At 35.2% G+C, this 18,518-nt stretch overlaps 1 protein-coding gene and 1 long non-coding RNA gene across 4 annotated transcripts in view; one reads left to right on the top strand and one right to left on the bottom strand.

Moving 5' to 3' along the window:
* LOC118148587 (uncharacterized) overlaps window positions 1-476 on the bottom strand; it is a 67,136-nt gene extending 66,660 nt beyond the window's left edge. Inside the window, exon 1 of the long non-coding RNA XR_004735450.3 lies at window positions 55-476. This is a non-coding gene — a long non-coding RNA (uncharacterized LOC118148587). The remainder of the gene's footprint in view (window positions 1-54) is intronic.
* ZFHX4 (zinc finger homeobox 4) overlaps window positions 1-18,518 on the top strand; it is a 191,203-nt gene that overhangs the window by 1,790 nt on the left and 170,895 nt on the right. Inside the window, exon 1 of one of the 3 annotated variants that reach the window (XM_017965421.4) lies at window positions 823-981. The exons of the other annotated variants lie outside the window; for them this stretch is intronic. The gene's annotated coding sequence lies outside the window, so the exon portion shown is untranslated. Of the gene's footprint in view, window positions 1-822; window positions 982-18,518 lie in introns of those variants that run through there. 3 annotated transcript variants of the gene reach the window in all.

Raw genomic sequence — 18,518 nt, 5'->3', positions numbered from 1 at the left:
TCCTAACCCCCTTCCCCTAGAAGACGGTGTACTGGTTTCTATTTCTTTTGTTACCTGTGATCCGGGCGGGGGGCTCCTTTCGGCCGCTCCGGCTGGGGTCCGGCCCAGAGAGGAGGTTTCGGCGGGCGCCTTTGGCCGCGACTTCTCACTTCCGCGCGGTTCTGTTGAGGTTTTAGCTACCGTTCGGTGAGACACCCTCCTTGTAGGTACCAAAGGTTCAGATCGCAAACACGGACCCCCCCCCACCTCGACCCCTACACACACAGAGACACACTCACACTCAACACACACTCACAGACACACACACATTCTCCCTACTCTCCCCCCACCTCCAGCCCTCACATTGTCTTCCCCTCCCCACTTCCAAAAAAGCACACACACACACACATACACACAACATCTTACCCCCCACACACACACACACCAAACAAAAACCCAAAGACAAGTTCACTGGCAGAAGATGGTGGATTGACACTGACTCAGACAGAGGCAGGTTCACCAGGAAATCTGGCCGTCCCGATTTCTGACAGTTGCATTTCCTCTCCTTGAGTCCTCCCCCCCTTTTATTAACTCTGTTCCATGTTTAATCAAGGATCATGTAGATGGCAAAAGGAGAGACAGAGAGGAGAGAGGAAGAGAGAGAGAGGGGGTGAGAGGGAGAGAGAGAGAGAGGGAGAGAGAGAGAGAGAGAAGAGACAAGAGACAGAAGGAGGTTTTTTTTTTTTTTTTTTTTTTTTTTTTTATTGTGTTCTCCTGGATTTTCAGTGGCTTGATCCCTATAAACGTGGAGTGGTTAAAGCTCATATGTAGTATTATATTTTTAGTTGGGTGGATGGATGGAAGAGTGAGAGAGAGGCTGCGGCTGCCGCTGCCTTTTCGGGTGTTGCTTAGATTAAGGCTGAGACTTGGCTGCGATTGGGACGCGACAGTGACACGGGCATCGATCGCTTCCATTGAGAGCAATGCAAAAACACAGCCCGGGTATGTAACACTCTCGGTGCCATCAACACTTGTTTTACTTTATATTTACTCGCAAAACTGACAGAGCAAGCTCAGACTTTCTTTCTTTTTTTTTTTTTTTTTTTTTCTGTTTCTTCTTTTCTAACTGAAGAATAAAAACAATTGTGTATAGAAATTGTTTGGAAAGGATGGTTTAAATAAAACAGAAAGGAGATGTTCGGAATTATTTCACTACCACTGTGACTGTGTTTAGGAGTTTTCCTTTTCCACTGAGGAGCATATTAAAGAGAATGAAGGTTTTCTTTTTTCTTTCCTCGTCTTAAAAAAAAAAAAATTCCTTAAGGGAATATTTGATAGTTTTCAAGGTTTGTGGTTTCAATCAGCAGGAAGGCACACAAAAATAAAAGATGGCTAGCCAGCTGTTTTAACCTCTTGCACCTGGCTTCAGTGTGGGGATCATAAGGTTTATACAGTTTTTTTAAATGGTTTTAATATTTACGGTACAAACTAGGGAGAGTATCACTGTGGTTTTATTCAGTTGCTGGTTGATTTTGGATTTTTTTAAAAAGTAAACTCATATTCGAGTGTTTTTATGTTTATGGCAATGAAGATAGGGTCAATGAAATATGGGGGAAATACCATAAATCTGAAAAGTGAAATGTACCCAAGGAACAAAGAAAGGTCAGGTAAACCAGCTGTGTAAGTCAAAGCAATAGCACCAACTGTGGGGTTAGGCAGGGATAGTGGACTCTGGGTCTATGCAGTGAAAGTTGCCACTTAAAGTTAAAAATGAGGCAAACCTTCAGTGCTTTTGTAATTTTTTGCAGTGTTTAGCAGATAAGCCCAAATCTGTTCATTAATTTTGAGCTAGGTGGATTGTTTTAAAAGACGCTTCACCAGCAAAGGAAAACATAAAGGAGCTGAGAAAATCACTGTTTAATATTGCAGAATTTACTGCTTCCATTCTGACCATGAGCCTAAATTTACACAATGAAATTTGATTATCTCTAATAACAATATTAGATCCTGCACTGGATGGATGAGAATTGAGGTGGTTTTGTTGATTGCAAGGGTTTAATGTTGCATTTCAGAATCTGATGTGGTTTGGCCTCCCTTCCATTAACTGGAAAACCCCTGAGGTTTTACAATTATTTCTTAAAGATAATACATTTAAGATTGCATTGGTAGGCTGAAGAAAAGTCATAAAGGCAAGAAGGGAAGCCCTTAATAACTCTTGAGATTCAGACATGTTCAGCAGTTAGATTGGCTCTGACTTCACCAAGGGTCGACAATGTGTCATTTCCACGAAGCCAAATTGCCCTCTGCCTATATGATATTAATGTGCAAATCAATATTTCAGGGATTAAATTTCCCTTCTTCATTTTTTATGGTTTCTACCTCAATAAGTCTCAAGTCTATTAGAAGAGGCTGGATGATTTAAAATCTTTCACTGCAGAATGGCTTGTCGTAGTCTTGTTTCATAGACCATTTTAGGATTTTCTTTATAAAGACTAGAGACATCCTAAAGAAGTTGTCAGGCAGTGTAGACCCAGGCTCAATAGTGTAAAGCCCTTGTTCGATTAAAAGCTAAAAGGTATTGAAAATATAATATATATGTTTATGTAATATATATGTACATTCTGCTGCTTTAAAAATATTATGTTAATCACCTATTGATTTATTTCAAAATCAATTGAAGCTCCTTTCTTATTAGTGATTTGTTCAGCATTCTGGGGGACTGTGTTAATTTTCTTAAAGAGTATGCATGAATTTGCTTGGTGTGAAAGTATTGGGGAAGAGGATTTTTCAATTAGCAATATTTTTCTAAGAAATATTTTCAGAAACTATTTCTTATGAGAGTAATAATCAAGAGGTGTCATTTGCATACATTGTTGTTATAGCTATCATTGCATTTTGTGGCTGAATGACAGCTGATATTTGTTAAATGAGGCCTTCTTCAATTCCTTTTACATGTTGTTTCTAGCACTTAGTAGGTACAATGTTTCTTTTTATCCACTTACAGAAAGAAAATTATAAAAGAAAATATGTGACTTCATTGGAAAGAATACAAAGCAGAAATTTGGAGGGAGGTCAAAATAAAAGATTGTGACTTTATCATATAATCCAAGGAAGGCCTACTGTCTATCATTTGGTGGTGTTTTACAGTCTTAAACCCTCTGGACCAAGTTCCGCACAGCTGCACGAATTTCATATGTGATAGAACATTTTTTCCATTCAGTGTGAAATGTTCCTTCCTAAAAAACGTACACCAGACTCGCTTAATTTAGTCTGTTAAAAGAAATGCACATGAAAAAGGACAAAAGGCTCTTTAATCTCTGCAAGCTGTTTGTTTTTCTTCAAGATTCCTGTCTGTTTGGGTTTGAAAAGTCATGTTTATTGAGGAGATGATTCTGAGGTGTGACATTAAAATAATATATGATTTTTGGACTGGAGGCCACGCTTCTGCTTAATTTGCAGAACTACTTTTTATGCCTGTCAAAACACAGCGTTAATCTATCCTTATTTACAATTAATCTCAATAAAATTAATCTTAACTATGCTTTATTCAGTGGCTTAAAATATCTAATTATATTCAATTAACTGCTGTCATAGTAATTAACATTGCTTAATTGCCTCTGCATATATTTATGTAAAGCTTATTAGGTGCTGCTGACTCCTTTTCCGTTTCCTACTTGCTATTTTTGCTGTTGTCAAACCAGGTTCATCTCCCAAGGTTCGGCAATGTCAATGAGAACAAATTCTTTCTTAACATTTTCTTGAAATGAATGTTCCTGCCTTCCTTTGAGAAGATACTCATTATGAGTCTTTAAAGACTAATCCATCCCCCAACTCTTCATTTTCCTCATCCCTGGTCTCTAGCACTCTGACAAAATATGTTCTGTCATTGTTGCTAGAAATATGAGAAGCCAGGTTAAGCTTTGTGTTTATAAATGAGGAGCCTTTCTGTGTCTGCCTAAGGGCTGTACCCATAGGAAGAGGGTTCCCCCCTTCTAAGACCACTCTAAGGGTTAAAGACTTGGCCAAGGTTCAAACTGAGAAGCGCCCAGGGAAAGTGCATGTGAATATGTACAAGTTTCATGTAATTAGTGCTTAATTATATTAACATATGCAAATTGTCAACTTAGGAGCTTGTTGAGCTGGCAAAGATCAGCTAGGCACAATTGCAGTATTGTTCTGAAACAATAATGGATTTTAAGTTGGATTGTGGAAACACATAACTAGCTATCTAATTTAACTCATACCGTGGTGAAATTTCATTAGTCTCCATGGAGACTGGTTTAATTGTGCTGACTAATGTTCTGGGCTGCAGAATGTCCTAAAAAGAAAGCGTTGTTTGCCTAATCCACCTTACAATGACACTTGTTTGTACATGTTTCCCTTGTGTGAGAATTTGCATATGCAAATAAATAGTTTCTCTGCCCCATTTGTCATGGCTGCTCATTACCCATGAAGAGGACATTGTTACTAGGCTGTTACTGAGTCTCCCAAGACGGGATAGTGTCAACCAGTCCAGCTACATTCTTTCATAATTTGTTTCTGATTAATAGACCAGAGTGAGTCTCATTCTTTTTGGGCATCTGTAAAAGGAAGGTCACTTCTGTCACGGAAAAGAGTTTCTGCAGTAACTGAAGGACTTTTTTTTTCTTCTTACTCTCTCCCTTTTCCATCCATTGGTTAACATAATCATATTTAAAATAATGGATTCTTGTTCTAAGAATGCCTCTACTAATAATCTCTAGTTTCCTAAAGCAAAAGATAGGTAAAGAAAAGAGATTCTGTTATTGGAATATTAATCCTGTTTTTGACAGAAAGGTAAACTGATATAATTGCTTTTCAGTTGAAGGAATGGGGGTTTATACAAGTGTGAAAGCATCGGAAAAGGATTAGCATTTTTTTGCATAATGAAAAGCTCTGTTGAATAGGGTCCTGAATGGCTGACTGAATGACTAAGATGAAAGGAAGATGAAAATGCAGGCTTCTCTTTCTTTATGTCTATGCTCTGCTCTCTCTAAAGTTATGTTTGTCCAAGACTTGAGAAAACAAGCATGGGCTCAGATTTCAGCAACTTTATAAGATGCTGTGTTTTCATCATCATTGGGAAGTAATGTGTATGACAATAGTGCAGCTAGAGGATGATCAACAGAGGTTTGTATATAGAAGAGTTTCAGAAACATGCCAGACTAGCCAAATATTGACTATTGGGTATCAAGAATTCCCAGCACTTTGCTGGCAAAAACAGATATTTCAGAAAAGGCCAATGGTAAGGTGTGGATATTTAATTCAGTTAATGATGGAATATAAAGTGCCTGTTTTTTACCCCATCAGCTATAAATAACTATCTCAATTGGCAAAACACTTCACTTGGGAAAGAGTTGTGTAGTCTGACTTTTGGCAATGTTAAGTGTTTTAAGTGGCCTATCAGCTTTTGTGGCTGGGAAGGGATAGAAGAGTATATAGATTATCTTATTTTCTTAAGATTTAATTCCTAAAGTTCTGAATATAGTCTTCATGTTGCTTTGTAGGTATATTGTGTATTTTATTTAGAGATAAGTCTTTTTAAAAATGTCTGTTTAAAAATAAGTTCACTCTTGGAGACATTGTAGTAGGATTTCCCCTTGTCACTAGTTAGGGATGTAACTGGTTATCAATTGACAATGTGATCAAGACTCTTAATGCTGTTTCTTCAACCATAATTAGGATAGTTAAAATACCATAAGTGTTAAGACTCTTTCAAAGGTGGGAATTGATTCTTTTGTACATATGTAAATAAAATGCAGTGTAGATAATTATTTATATGGATGCATTTTATACAAGCTCTTTCTGGTTTGAGGTCACCACAAATGATCCACTGATGGCAGCCTCAGAACAGGTCTAAAAGATTCCATCAGATATTAACCTAACTTGTTTGTTGCTAGATTTTAGAACTTCCATTTGCCTCATCACTTTAGCGGTTTTGTTGCTGAGGTACTATTAAGATGATTAGATGGAAACTTGGGAAATTAGAAGTATTTTTACATAAATTAAAGTTTAAGGGTTGACTCTTGAATACAACATATTTTAAAGGAAAACTGTTTGATCTATGTTATATAGTCCCCCCAGTTTTTTATTAGAATCCTTTTTAAAATTTGTCAAGAAATTCTGGATTGTTTCAGAAACTTTTATGGTTAACTTTATGATATGCTTGAAGAAAAGTCTTAAAAGAACAAAAAATCCACATGGATGCTATTCTTTTACATGCAGAAGGGCTTATTAAGGTATTTCCATAAGAAAATGTGTTAATTTAAAAAATAAATTCATTTATATTTTAAGACATTGTTAACCAGGCACCATGTGTTGTAACTGGCAGTTTTCCAGCCACCATGGAAGTGGATCACACATGGGTTAATAGTAGCTTATGTGATGTCTGCATTCTTAGAAAATGGGCAAAAGCCCAGGGTATTCTGATATCAAGATTTTAGAAATCAGACAGAAAGCAGAATATATGTTTATATGTGAACAGATGGACACATGTGAGAACTAAAAGTGCACAATTTCTCTTGGCACTTGTTTTAGTTATCCCTGATGATATAACCAAGATCTTAGTGCACTCACAGTCTTTGATGGCTAAGGACAAAATGGGCTTTTAATGAGGGCTCGATGGCATTATTTTCTTGCATGAGGATTGTGCCCCTTGTGATCTTGCTGAACTTGATGTTCTGTTAATTCCCTAGTTTCAGAAGTTCACAAGTTGCCTTGAAAGTTTGATATGGTTTCACATTTAATACAATCCTCAGTCCAGGAATGGCTGCTCTCTAGTCTCCTGTTCTTATGAAGGTTTGTGAATAGAATAAAATATTTGCCACTTTAACGCACATTTGAGTTTATGCACTCGATTTAAAAATGGCTTTGATACTAAAGTCTTATTTAGTAAGCAGCTTGTGTCTAATGTAATCAACCACTTTAACATTCTAGAGATTTGATAAAATAAACAAATACAATTTAAGAATTTGGACAGACTGACTTAGTGAATACATCGTAATGTCCTGATGGTCCAAGACAAGTGGTGAATGGGTGTTTTGGTCATCCAGATCAGGGGTTCGCACACCAGCATCATAATTCAGATAATAGATCATTTCTAATGTTTGTCTGACTTGAGGGCACAACAGTGCTCAGATCATAATTACTGAATGGTATGCACTATAGGACATACCTCTAAAGACAATGTTTCTAAGTATCATTGTGTTCTGGCTATAAAAAAGAAATCACTCTGCAAATATTTACTCAGATCTAAATCATTTTAACCAGGGAAAATTGACTTTTGGGTTAAAATATGCATTTTATAACTGTCCATAAAATTCTTTTCCTTCACTGTAAAGAAGAAAGAAAATCCATAGCTCTAACAATGTTAAAATACAAAAACATATGAGCTGGTGCACGCCACCTGGTTATATTGTTAAAAACAAAATGAAACATAACTTCTTCAGAGGGAAGGTTTTGAGGAATCTTAAAGTTTGTCTGCTTGGAAGAATATGTTGAAAAAGCCCAATCATTCTTATATTTCCCATAGTATTTTCATTAAAACTGAAATACTTCACTAATGTGGATTTTGAAAATATAGTGCTTAGTAGTTTTAAAAAAACATAAATTTAGGAATCATGCAGTTAATGCTTAAGATTTCCTGAGCCCATTAATTGAAAATTCGAATTAATCATCTTTTTTAGTTTAGTAGTTACAACTGTGTTTCATCATCCCTAACACTCCTATTCATTAGAGTATATACAGGTACACACACATACACACATACACACATACACACACACACACACACACATACACGTCTACCCTCTTTTCACATTAGGTCTCTCTTTCCTCTTTATATTAATTCCTAGTGGTAGCTTGTGAAGTTTTCCCTTCATAGGATGAATTTCTCTTATTTTCTAATTGGCCAGTATTATCTCAACAGAAATGAGCAGCTAGTGTGGTAAGACAATTAGAAACTACTGAAAGGCCAAAGCCTGGGAATCGGCCTTCCCATCATTCAGTTCAACTAACTCATATTAAAATATGGGCTATTGAATTAAAAAGAAGTTATCTTTGATTACCCAGCAAGATAGGAGAATGTCCAGACAATAATTCACATATTGTAACTCTAGCACCAGTGGCCACTCAACTGTATTGGCTATTTGAAAATGGTTTGAATGAATGAATATGAAAGTTGTGGAGATGGTGAAGAGGAGGAGGAAAGGAAAATGTGCATGGTAACCCAACAGTGACACTGTCTTCTCTGACAGAGTGAGCTCTTTGTTATCTAAAGGAGCCAAGTAGAATCTAAATGGCCTCTTTCTATTGTGACTGTTAAACATATTTTTGTGTTAAGGAGGAGATTAGACTAGGTGCTCCAATTGGACAAGAAGAGCCTATGATTCATAAAAATACTGATGATCTCAGTGACTTAAAATGTATTTATAATAATCCTGACCATGGCGTGAACAAGAACAAGGCTTTAATTCCGTGTCAGGAAAGGAAATGAAGTCAAGGCTGTGATGTTTTGGAGGCAGCATAATGTACAAACAGAATGACACTTAGTTAAGGGCAGACACTATTTTAATTCTGCTTTCTTTGGTTTCCTTTTCCTTTTGAAATGACTTAAATTTTAGATATTTTAACATCTACTACATTTGTTGGCAACCCAATGCTTAATAGGAATCTTATACAACCTGTAAAACACTTGGATAACATTTCTGTTATGGGTGCCCTTGACCAAGTTACTTAATCTCTCTGAGCCTCAGTTTTCTCAGACATATGTCAGGGTTGCAGCAGAGATTACATTAAGACTAAAGTGTTATGAACATTAAAATAAGTGATTGTGGCAGGACCTGATAACTGATCTCTATGTTTCCTTTTTGTTTATTCCCAATAGTTGTTTTAATGTCATGATACTAAAGAGCATTTGATAAAGGAAGTCTATATAGATATTTTGAGTAGAGTTTCCTCTCTCTCCTGCAAAAAAAGATAAGAATTTGGCAATGCGTATGTCTAAGAGGTGGGGTAAAGGAGTAGTAGTTCTTTTCATGTTTTCTCACTGACAGGTACTTAGATGGCATCTAGTTTGACAGGTGGACGCTCCTCCACATCTTTATCTGCCACTCCAACACCACAAGTTGGTTTGGTTCTAAAGGAGCTTCTTGATAGTTAATGCATTTCTGAGTCTCCATTTTTGTAAAGAAGCAAATTAGGACAGAGACAGTTTTTAAATAATTTAGACCTTGGCCTATCCACATGAACTCAAGATTCCAGACCCTCCATTAAATGCAATAATAAAAAAGACCATAATGCTTATTTAAGTCTTGAAGTTGAAAGCCTCTGCTTAAAAGCCTCTGAATTAGAAGGTTTTCCAAAACTGGATTATATACTTGGTATTAATGATATACTTGATATTAATGATATTTTCATATGCCAAGAAAGAAAGATCAGTACTATTACATGGCATCCTGTTGACTAAAATTATACCAACCTAAAGAAGAGATCCAGCTATTAATGATCCAGTAACATTGTGAACCCTTAAATTTTCTTCGGGTATTTTATAGCCAAGTTATGGGTCTCCACTTGGTTTATCTCTTGGGGGAATAACAGTGCTTTATTCTTTTATAATAATGCATTATTCTGGAGGACTAACCAAGTTCAAAGATGGTAAATTCATGATGAGCTAATATATACAAACTCAATTTTTGGACCACCTGGAAACTAAAGTTCTGGTTTTTTAAATCTGTTAATTCTTAATACATTTTTCATTGTGATACACATAAGATACAAGTTAAAAATATTGTTTATAATTTTATGGGAAATCTAAGTGTATTTTGATTATAATTTCCCAATTTTGTGTTTGATTATTGTTTAATATTTATACATGTTTGGTTCATAACACTTTTTAAAGTACTTTTTAAAAATATAAGTGCATGCATGGCCTATGTTCTGGTCATTTGTAAGAGGCCCTGGACTTAACAGTTCATTTGAAACACATAATTTAAGATAAGGCATTTTTGAATACTAATCAATATAAGGTTATACTTCATTTAGAGAAGTCAATTAGCATCTTAACATTTTTCATGATGCTTGTTTCAGTGTCTCCTCAAATAAAACTGCAACCTCCATGAGGGTAGCACCCACTTCTGTTTTAACCCTACATCCACACTGATGAACATATTATTGGCAAATCTTTGGTGCTCAATAAGTATCTGTTGAATGAGTGAATGGATAAATAAATGGTAATTAAAAACATAAATAGTTTACTACACTACTGGAATCTTCTTCTCTTGAAATCTAGGTACTGAAAAAGAAATCACCTTAGAAACAGCTGGACTTATATTGGGAAATTTCACAGAGAAAACTATCTTACAGAGAAATCTAAATGGCTTTTTATATTAGAACACAATTTGTTGCAGTCAGAAGGTATATAGCACAATCCCGTTGTTTAACCAATAAATAAACTGAAGCTCATGGAAATTCTTGGGAAACATTACATAACTACAGAGTGCAGCTGATGAAACTGAGTGTGTGTGCATGCGTGTGTGTGTGTGTGTGTGTGTGTGTGTCCTCTTCAGCTTAGTTGGCTTAGCTTCTCCCCAATCCTAAAATTCTACATTATTAATATGAGAATGATTTGTTATGCTTATGCTGGAGATTTGTTTTTTATTTATGAGATTTTTCCAAGCAAAGGAAGATTTTACTTACAATTCCTGTGCTGACTGCTCTAGGATTGTAAAGGTAAACTGTTAGAGACGGAACCGAAATTGCCTGAAAGGTGAAAACTTGCAGGAAAAATAGGGTGTGTCATTTAGTTCTTGAAATGAAGTAGGGTACAGATTAGGAATCATTATGGTTTGCCAGAAGTTGCTGGTCATAGAAGCCTGTTTAAGTGCTCACTGTCAACAAGGAAATCATGGGCAGCACTTAAAGTGGCTCACCTTTGATTTATTCATAAACCTCACAGGAGCCCTTGGCTTTGTTCTTGCTCTAGTAAGGGGGACTGATGCCAATAAGAACAGAAATAAAGAGCTCCTTGCATGGTCCAAGACTGAATAGCACTTTACCTCAAAGCCTGACCTCTTTTCTAGAAGTCTGTTATGCTAGATTGACTCTGATTGGCTGTGTGTCCTCAGATGAATTGAGAGAAGAGGTTACAACAAGTAACTACTCTGTAAACTCTATCGTGTACATAACAAGAACTATGTGACTGGGACTTGAGTTCTAACGTAACCTAAAGGTTGCCATGTTTATGATAAATGGAAAGGCTCTCCTTTCCAAAGAACTTAAAAGTTTCGCATTTAATAATAGTGTGGAAGGAAACTATTGCCTCTTTCCAATTGAAGAATACTATGATCTCAAAGTGGAATTGTTTTTGATAATCCCTATTCCGACTAAAGTGAATTTAAAGAGATTTAATATCATAGGAAATTAAGGGTTTGAAAATAAAACAGATTCTACCCTGCGATAAAAAGAAAGAAATCCGTTGGCCTGCCTATTGGTAAGCCATATTTATCTGAGAAGCTTCATTTGTGCCACCTCACAAATTATGCTCTGCTCCAGTCCCCCATGTTGAATGGAAGGGACCTTTAAGAGACAGTCAGCTGGCTGGTTTGCACTGGAGCATGGGTGAGTAGAGTTACTTAAATCCCCAGAGCAACATTTAGTTAATGCTAGTCTTTTTTTTTTTCCTTCTCCCTACACCTGCCTCTACCATCCTGTCCACTCAGATGTCCCTTTTCTTCCTTTGATGAAATTGGTCTCTTACTACTTACAGTGCATATATTTACCAAAAATTTTCCTCAAATTTTCACAACACATTACATGAACCCAGAAGAGCCATATTAGGAGACGGTGATGAGAGTTAATGATATATCTTTAGATAAAGCCATCCTCCCGTGCAATCACATCAGAGTCATCAGCTCATTTGTCATGGCTGAAGTGAAAATGTCAGGACCAATGAGTGTATGAGTGCTGAAGGGGGCAAAAGGGCTTTTGGAGAGAGACATTTTTGTGCTGGGAGTCGGCCATGGCTTAGATTTAGCTCCAGGGAAATATTGGGATTAGCCAACACTGTGTACAAATCCTTAGCACAACAGAATTAGTTGGGAAAATGGAGAGGTGAAGGTCATGAGGATGGGCATATTTCTGGAGACATTCTCTAGGATACAGGGAATTCTAGGATACACAGAAACTATGGAAAAGAATGAGGTGATTTATAAAATTGTTCTAAGGGGTATGCTGTATGCAGGTTCATCAATTTCAAGACTGAAGTCATAGGTTCAAATAGTGTCAAGGGAAGATCTGCATAACATACCACTAAATATGTATATATGGCCTCAGTTTTAAATTTAGCTGCATTGAAAGAATTTCAATCTTAACATCCATTAGAAAAGTTTTCAGAAAGATAATATTGGAGTACACAAAGATAACATTCAGGCATAAAGTACTGTTGGCATTATGGTAGAGTGGAAGTTAACAATTCAAATGACAGTAATTATGATGAAATAATTGTTGCTGAATTTATAACAGTAATTACGATGAAATACTTGTTGCGCTGTTGAATTTACACAAAACCAAGAAGCTAAACTTTCTTCACAGAGGCTTCATTCTGAAACTTTAATTGAAAAGTAGGTTATTTTCTTTAGCTGCAGAAGTTCTTATCTTTGATAGACCAATACCAGCAGATTTATTTCATTTTAGGTTCGGTTAACTGTTCTCTTTCAGATAATGTACCCATACAACCTTTTCTTGTTTAATTCTATTGATTTACAGTGTTAAAGTGGAATAATCTGATACCTGTTTCCTGCCCTTTGAGTATTTGTCTCAAAGAGGCTGATTAGTTTTTTCCCCCAGCTCTTTAACTGTTTTAAATGTATAATTATCATTGCATGTCATTTGATAGCTGCACTAATTGCTGCCAACTATTGTCTGTTTGCACTTAATGCTGAAACCTGATCAACATCCTGCTTTGGTTGATGTTTGGTGGTAAACTTTAATTAACTCTTATTGCATTGAAGAAGAGTTCAAGCTTGGTGCTAACTAATCATTTACCTTCATTATGTCCTGACAGCTCCACTTGTTCTTGGTCCTAATAGATACACCAGTCAGTAAATAAACCTGCAAACCTCAGGACTTGTAGTTCCTCCACACTGATATTTTGCTTCTTAAAGTATAAAATAATTGGGCCCAGATAATTATTTAGTTAGTTTAGTATCTCTAGTTCTGTAGACACTAATCTTAAATTGCTTCTTTCTTGCTGGACAATTTCATTTTAATAGAAACTGTAGATTTGAGATAACATTATTTCTTCAACATGGTTCCTCTGAACATGCATCTTTTGAATCAATACAATTAAGCTTGTCTCCTGTTGGAATTCTTGTAATTATTTTTCCTGAAATACTTTTCCTGTAATGATATTGAAGTTAAAGTAATCAGGTTACCAGCAGATCATGTAAAATTCAACTCAAAATTGCTGGCTGCTTGATTTTAATTTGTCTGACATCAAGTTTGTTTGAAAAGGGATAATATGTGGGTAAACCAAGGAGCTTATAATTATGGTTGACGGTTGTTTGTTTATAATGAAATCTAATTAAAGTTCATACATTTAAAACACAAAAGCTAATTACTGAATTGCTCACTTCACTGATGGGCAGCAGTCAAATTAACTCTCAGGCCAAAATAAATAAATAAATAAAAATCCCCAAACTAAAGGCTCTTCATAATAGCAATAAAATAACTAATCTCAGAGATCAAACATAAATTTGCCAATATTTCATCCAGAAGAAAACTTGGCATTCCACTTATGTTCTCTATTATGCTAGTCCTAATGTGGTTTTTAATATAAAGTGGTTTAAAATATTTACATGGGATGAAAAGGACACTTGTATTTGGTAGATTCTAAGAATATTAGATAGTAAGATGCAATTGGCAGTGATTTAAAGAATCATACATATAACTTTCTTCAGGGAAAATATTTGAAATCATGTAAAATTATTGAAACCATTGCTCAAGAAATAGAAATGTTGGCTGGAATACTTGACCTGTGATTGATTTTATGAAGATAATTACGGTAGATTTAGCCTGCTAGAAATGACTTTAAAAAAGGTACCTATGCTGTTACACTTACTGGCATATTGGTTATGAGATCATATTGGTAGAAATGATAAAATAGAAATAATTATACAATTGTTTTTTCTTTGAAATATTTAGTTGTCAGTAATTCAATAATCAATTTCATATATGAACAGACAAAGAGGAAAAATATAGATCTATGTTAAAATACACTCTCTTTACATTGGCTTTCATATGTCTTTACATATAAAATAAATTGTGTGTGCACTGGTTTTTACTAGTCTGGCATATCTTTTTTTGAAGCCAAATATTCTATATTTATATATAACTTAATAAAACAAATTAAGATTAATTTTTTAAATATTCTTACGTGATAAATTAAAAGGATTATCAGCTAAGCACTCTTAGATTATGCATATGCCAGAGAGATTAGTCAGTTACATCTTAAGGACTAGCAATATAACATATGAAAAACATGGTTACTGTGATTTATAAATTCCCAAAAATGATTGACTCAATTCATGTTTCTCCAAGAAAAACTAAAGAGTTCTGTGTCAAAGCTTCATATTTAGAAGTGCAATTTACTTGAACTTTCAGCTATGGTAGAAATTGAGGGTGGCCTGTGAAAGGAAAATGATTCTGTATATTATTGAGATGCTTGTAAACCTAAGTGTAATTTGCACAACTTTTTTGTAATTTCAGGGTATCTTTCAGAGTATATCAATCAGTACCTTATTGATTTATGTATAAATATTTATTTAGGGAAGAAAAACTAAAAGGATCATATAGTCATTTAACTTTAATCCCACTTTGCATAGATGAGACAAAGAGAAGATCATTAATACTGAAGTATGGCTGGGTCACTGGCATTTGGAAGTGACCCAATAAAGACAGGGAAAAAAAAGTCAGTATATTCTCAGTATTGGCAAACAACATCTTTCTAGTAATACTTTAGCTGATTAGGACATCCTTAACCTTTAATGAAGCAATCACTACAAAGCCTTAATGTCAGTGGAATACTAGCAAAACAGTATCAAAGAAAGAATCAAAAAGAGGCACTGAACATAATTACAGTTCATGTCTTTGTCTCACACCAATGCAAACTATTCATTTTCAATTAGAATGAGTAAGAAAATTAGAAATCAACTAGATTGGTTACAAGTACCAAAGTTTGTTTACAGAGGGTAGCTAAATTATTGGGTACATCTTGCACACTGATTATAAAATTTTCCTGAAGACAACAAATAAAATGAGTCATATAATGGTGTGATTTTGTTAAGGAGACACTACTGATTCCTCTCTAAGGAAAGTAGCTGGAGTTTGATTAAAGTTGTGAAGAAAACTGAGTAAAATTCCTATTTCCCACAACTATTCAAATTTAGACCTATTGGACTCATTGGTAAAGTGCACCTTTTCTCTTTAGTTCTCCAACACATATGTTTAATGCTATGTAATTGTCATATAAAGTCTATGCAAATTTAGTGATGTGAGAGAGAATGAGAGAAAATGAGGGTGGGAAGAGAAGCAGAGAAAGAAAAGAATGAGAGGGAGAAGAAGACTATCAATCACAGGGTCCCATTTATAACGAAGAAAACCAATCTTCATTGAATAGTTAACAGATTTTAATGAGAAAAATGAGAGGAAAACAGAGAAAAATGACTTAGTTGACTCACATACTCATACTTGTCCTTGTAAACTTTCTCTCTTTAAAAAATGTGCCTGTCTTAAATGCTGAATATATTTGGTTACATCCTTCTATTCAAACTTAATTACCTTCTTCCCTTTGTCGTGACATGGGTGGAAAGTTTTTGACGTGTCAGGAGAGGTCGTCACACATTCTTTTGCAGTTCTCTTCATTAATTCCTTCTTGCAGAAGCATTTTATCTCGTGCTGGGAAGGTAGAAGGGTGTAACAGAAGAGCCCTGAAACATCAGCAGGAAGCTCTAAGCTGGTTAATGCAGTATAATTGTCTGGACATAGACTGGTCTTTGTTTGTGTGGTTCACTCCGAATCAGCTGTAATTAACTCCAGAGTGTTTCCAGATTGCCAGCAAAGAAAAATTACAGCTTTTCTGTTTTAAATTGTAAAGCTCACAAACATTAACTATGCAGATTGCATTTACTTTGATATATTTCTATCTTACAAGAAAAAAAGCTTGTTTGGCTACCCTCTCCCCACCTCTAAAAATGCACTTTTGTTAAGTTATTTGATTTAGTGTCTATTGGAACATTAATGCCTCCTTAATAGCTGGATTTGAAACCTTTTTACTTAATATTTTCTATGCTTTTATATCCTTGAATTTGCTTTCCTTCTTGCCAACGTTTTTAAGACTGCACTATGAAAAAGTTTGCAATCTATCATGAAATACTCAACATATACCAAAATAAGCAAATAGCAGAGTAAGGTGAATTAAAGAGAAACACTAGCACCAACTTAAGACTGAGATCAAAGATGTGTCTGGCATAACTAGTACTTCCACACAGGTATTTACCTGTGTTTTGATATATCAAAAGAGAGACTGTGAGAAACAGGCAATTCCACTACCCTCTTCTCTTGGTTAGCACACCACACCCTTTTAAAAGCTTCTGTACAGTAGTTTATAATTATGAATTCCAACATGGGTAAAAGTGAGGTAGCGGTGTGAACTAATACTGCCTTGTACACAAAAGATTTGTCAGCAACTGATGCAAAAAAAAAGTCCAGCCAAAATTCTTTTTTTTTTCTTTCTTCTGAATTTAACAATAAGGAATTTAAGCCTCAATGTGGCTTTAGCAACGAAAGAAAAGAAGCTCTTGGTGTCTGCATAATACCACTTTGATGGATTTTTTTCATCAGTTCTCTGTACGTGGCAACAAATAAACAAGTATAATTATACTTGTGAAGGTCTATTCATTGCTTTGTCAGGATTAGATATATGTGCCGTTTTCACACTGCGCCTCTCTTTTGTCTTTGCCTAACTCACTATGACATATTGATAGAGGATTTGGAATGGGGAAAAGGCCACAGCAGAGACAGTGATGACCTTTTGGAAACTTGATATAATTCAAGGATTTTTATTTTCTATTTTTTTAATTTGTAACTAGTTACCAAATTATCACGTAAGTGGACAACTTTTAATCCATTTAAAATGGAGTAAATAAAGAATCAAAGTGTTATGAGATGGCTAAAGAGCAAATGAGAATAAAAACAATAGGCTAAGGAGCCCACTGGTCTTCTTTCCCAGCACTTAGCGGAGTGGCTAACCTAGCATTCCTTTCCCATTATTCTGTCCTCTTGATCAGATCACGTTCTTTTTAATCATTTCACAAACACTGTCTCACTGGACCGTAGAAGAGGGCTGGGACAATCTCAATTAAAAAACAGAGGTAAAACTGGCCTCTCTGATTTTGGGTTCTAATGGGAACTCTGCTTTCTGAATGCAAAGGAATTCTTCTATTGTTCAGAAAGCACCCCCTTTCATTAGCCAGGCTCCTTGTAGGTGGGTTTGGTCATTTAACAGAGCAGAGTTTAGGCAGCAGTGACTGCAGACGAAAGCAAAGCAGAACGAGTAATAAAAGTTCTTTTCTGCATATTGTCCATTAGTTCTGAAAAAGGGATTTGGCATGATCAAAGACACTGATCTGGTGAATTACTGAGAATACCAAAAAATCTGTATGTACACATATTCTAAGCAGACCAGCAGGTATGTATTGCTCTGAATTTAGCATTAAAACTATGTTAGGTTTTCTCTTTGGGATTTCTTGAGGACATTGGTGATTTTTGCAAACAGAATGTCTGGCAGTAGAGAATAGAAGTTGGTGAACACTAAATAAAAATCACCCTAAATGGTGAAGGAACTTTTATAGTGAGTTAACTTGTTATGCAGTCATTTTGGAATGAATTCTATGGTTTAAGTTAAATGGTTGTTTTTGTGGTCTTTTTTACTGGGACTTATAAAACTTTATCGTAAAGTTCTTAAATGGGTCACTTTGATAAAAGAAAGACCCCGTCTGACATTGACGACAGTGAAATCACTTAGCATCATATTCAGTGTCACTGTACATAAGTATCTAAATAACTTTTTAACTATACAAACGAAAATGATTCCATCAGAATATACTGAAAAATATTGACCATAAGGTCAATAGCAACAAAATAAAAATTTAAAATCGAATCATATATTATTAGCTATATCATTTTATATAGTTTTGTTGTTGTTGGTTTTGGAATGGAATGTAAATTTGATTGTATAGAAGACATGCATTTTACTTAGTTTCTGATTTATGTGTAGCTTATTGTGAAGTAATTGACAATTTTCTATAAAATTGTATGGGAGTATTGTCACAAAATATATCCTACCACCATATTGCTTTGACCTATGATGGATTCCTTAACGTGGTTTTCATATTTTTTCATATAGCAATAATGTTACATTTTGTAAGTGACTTCTGGCTCTTTTAAAGTAAAAGAAAAAGATGGCA

The sequence above is a fragment of the Callithrix jacchus genome, chromosome 16, assembly GCF_049354715.1.
Source record: "Callithrix jacchus isolate 240 chromosome 16, calJac240_pri, whole genome shotgun sequence".
Lineage (NCBI taxonomy): Eukaryota > Metazoa > Chordata > Mammalia > Primates > Cebidae > Callithrix > Callithrix jacchus.
Note: the sequence above shows the minus strand (reverse complement) of the source record. Positions and strands in the feature narration are given on the sequence as shown.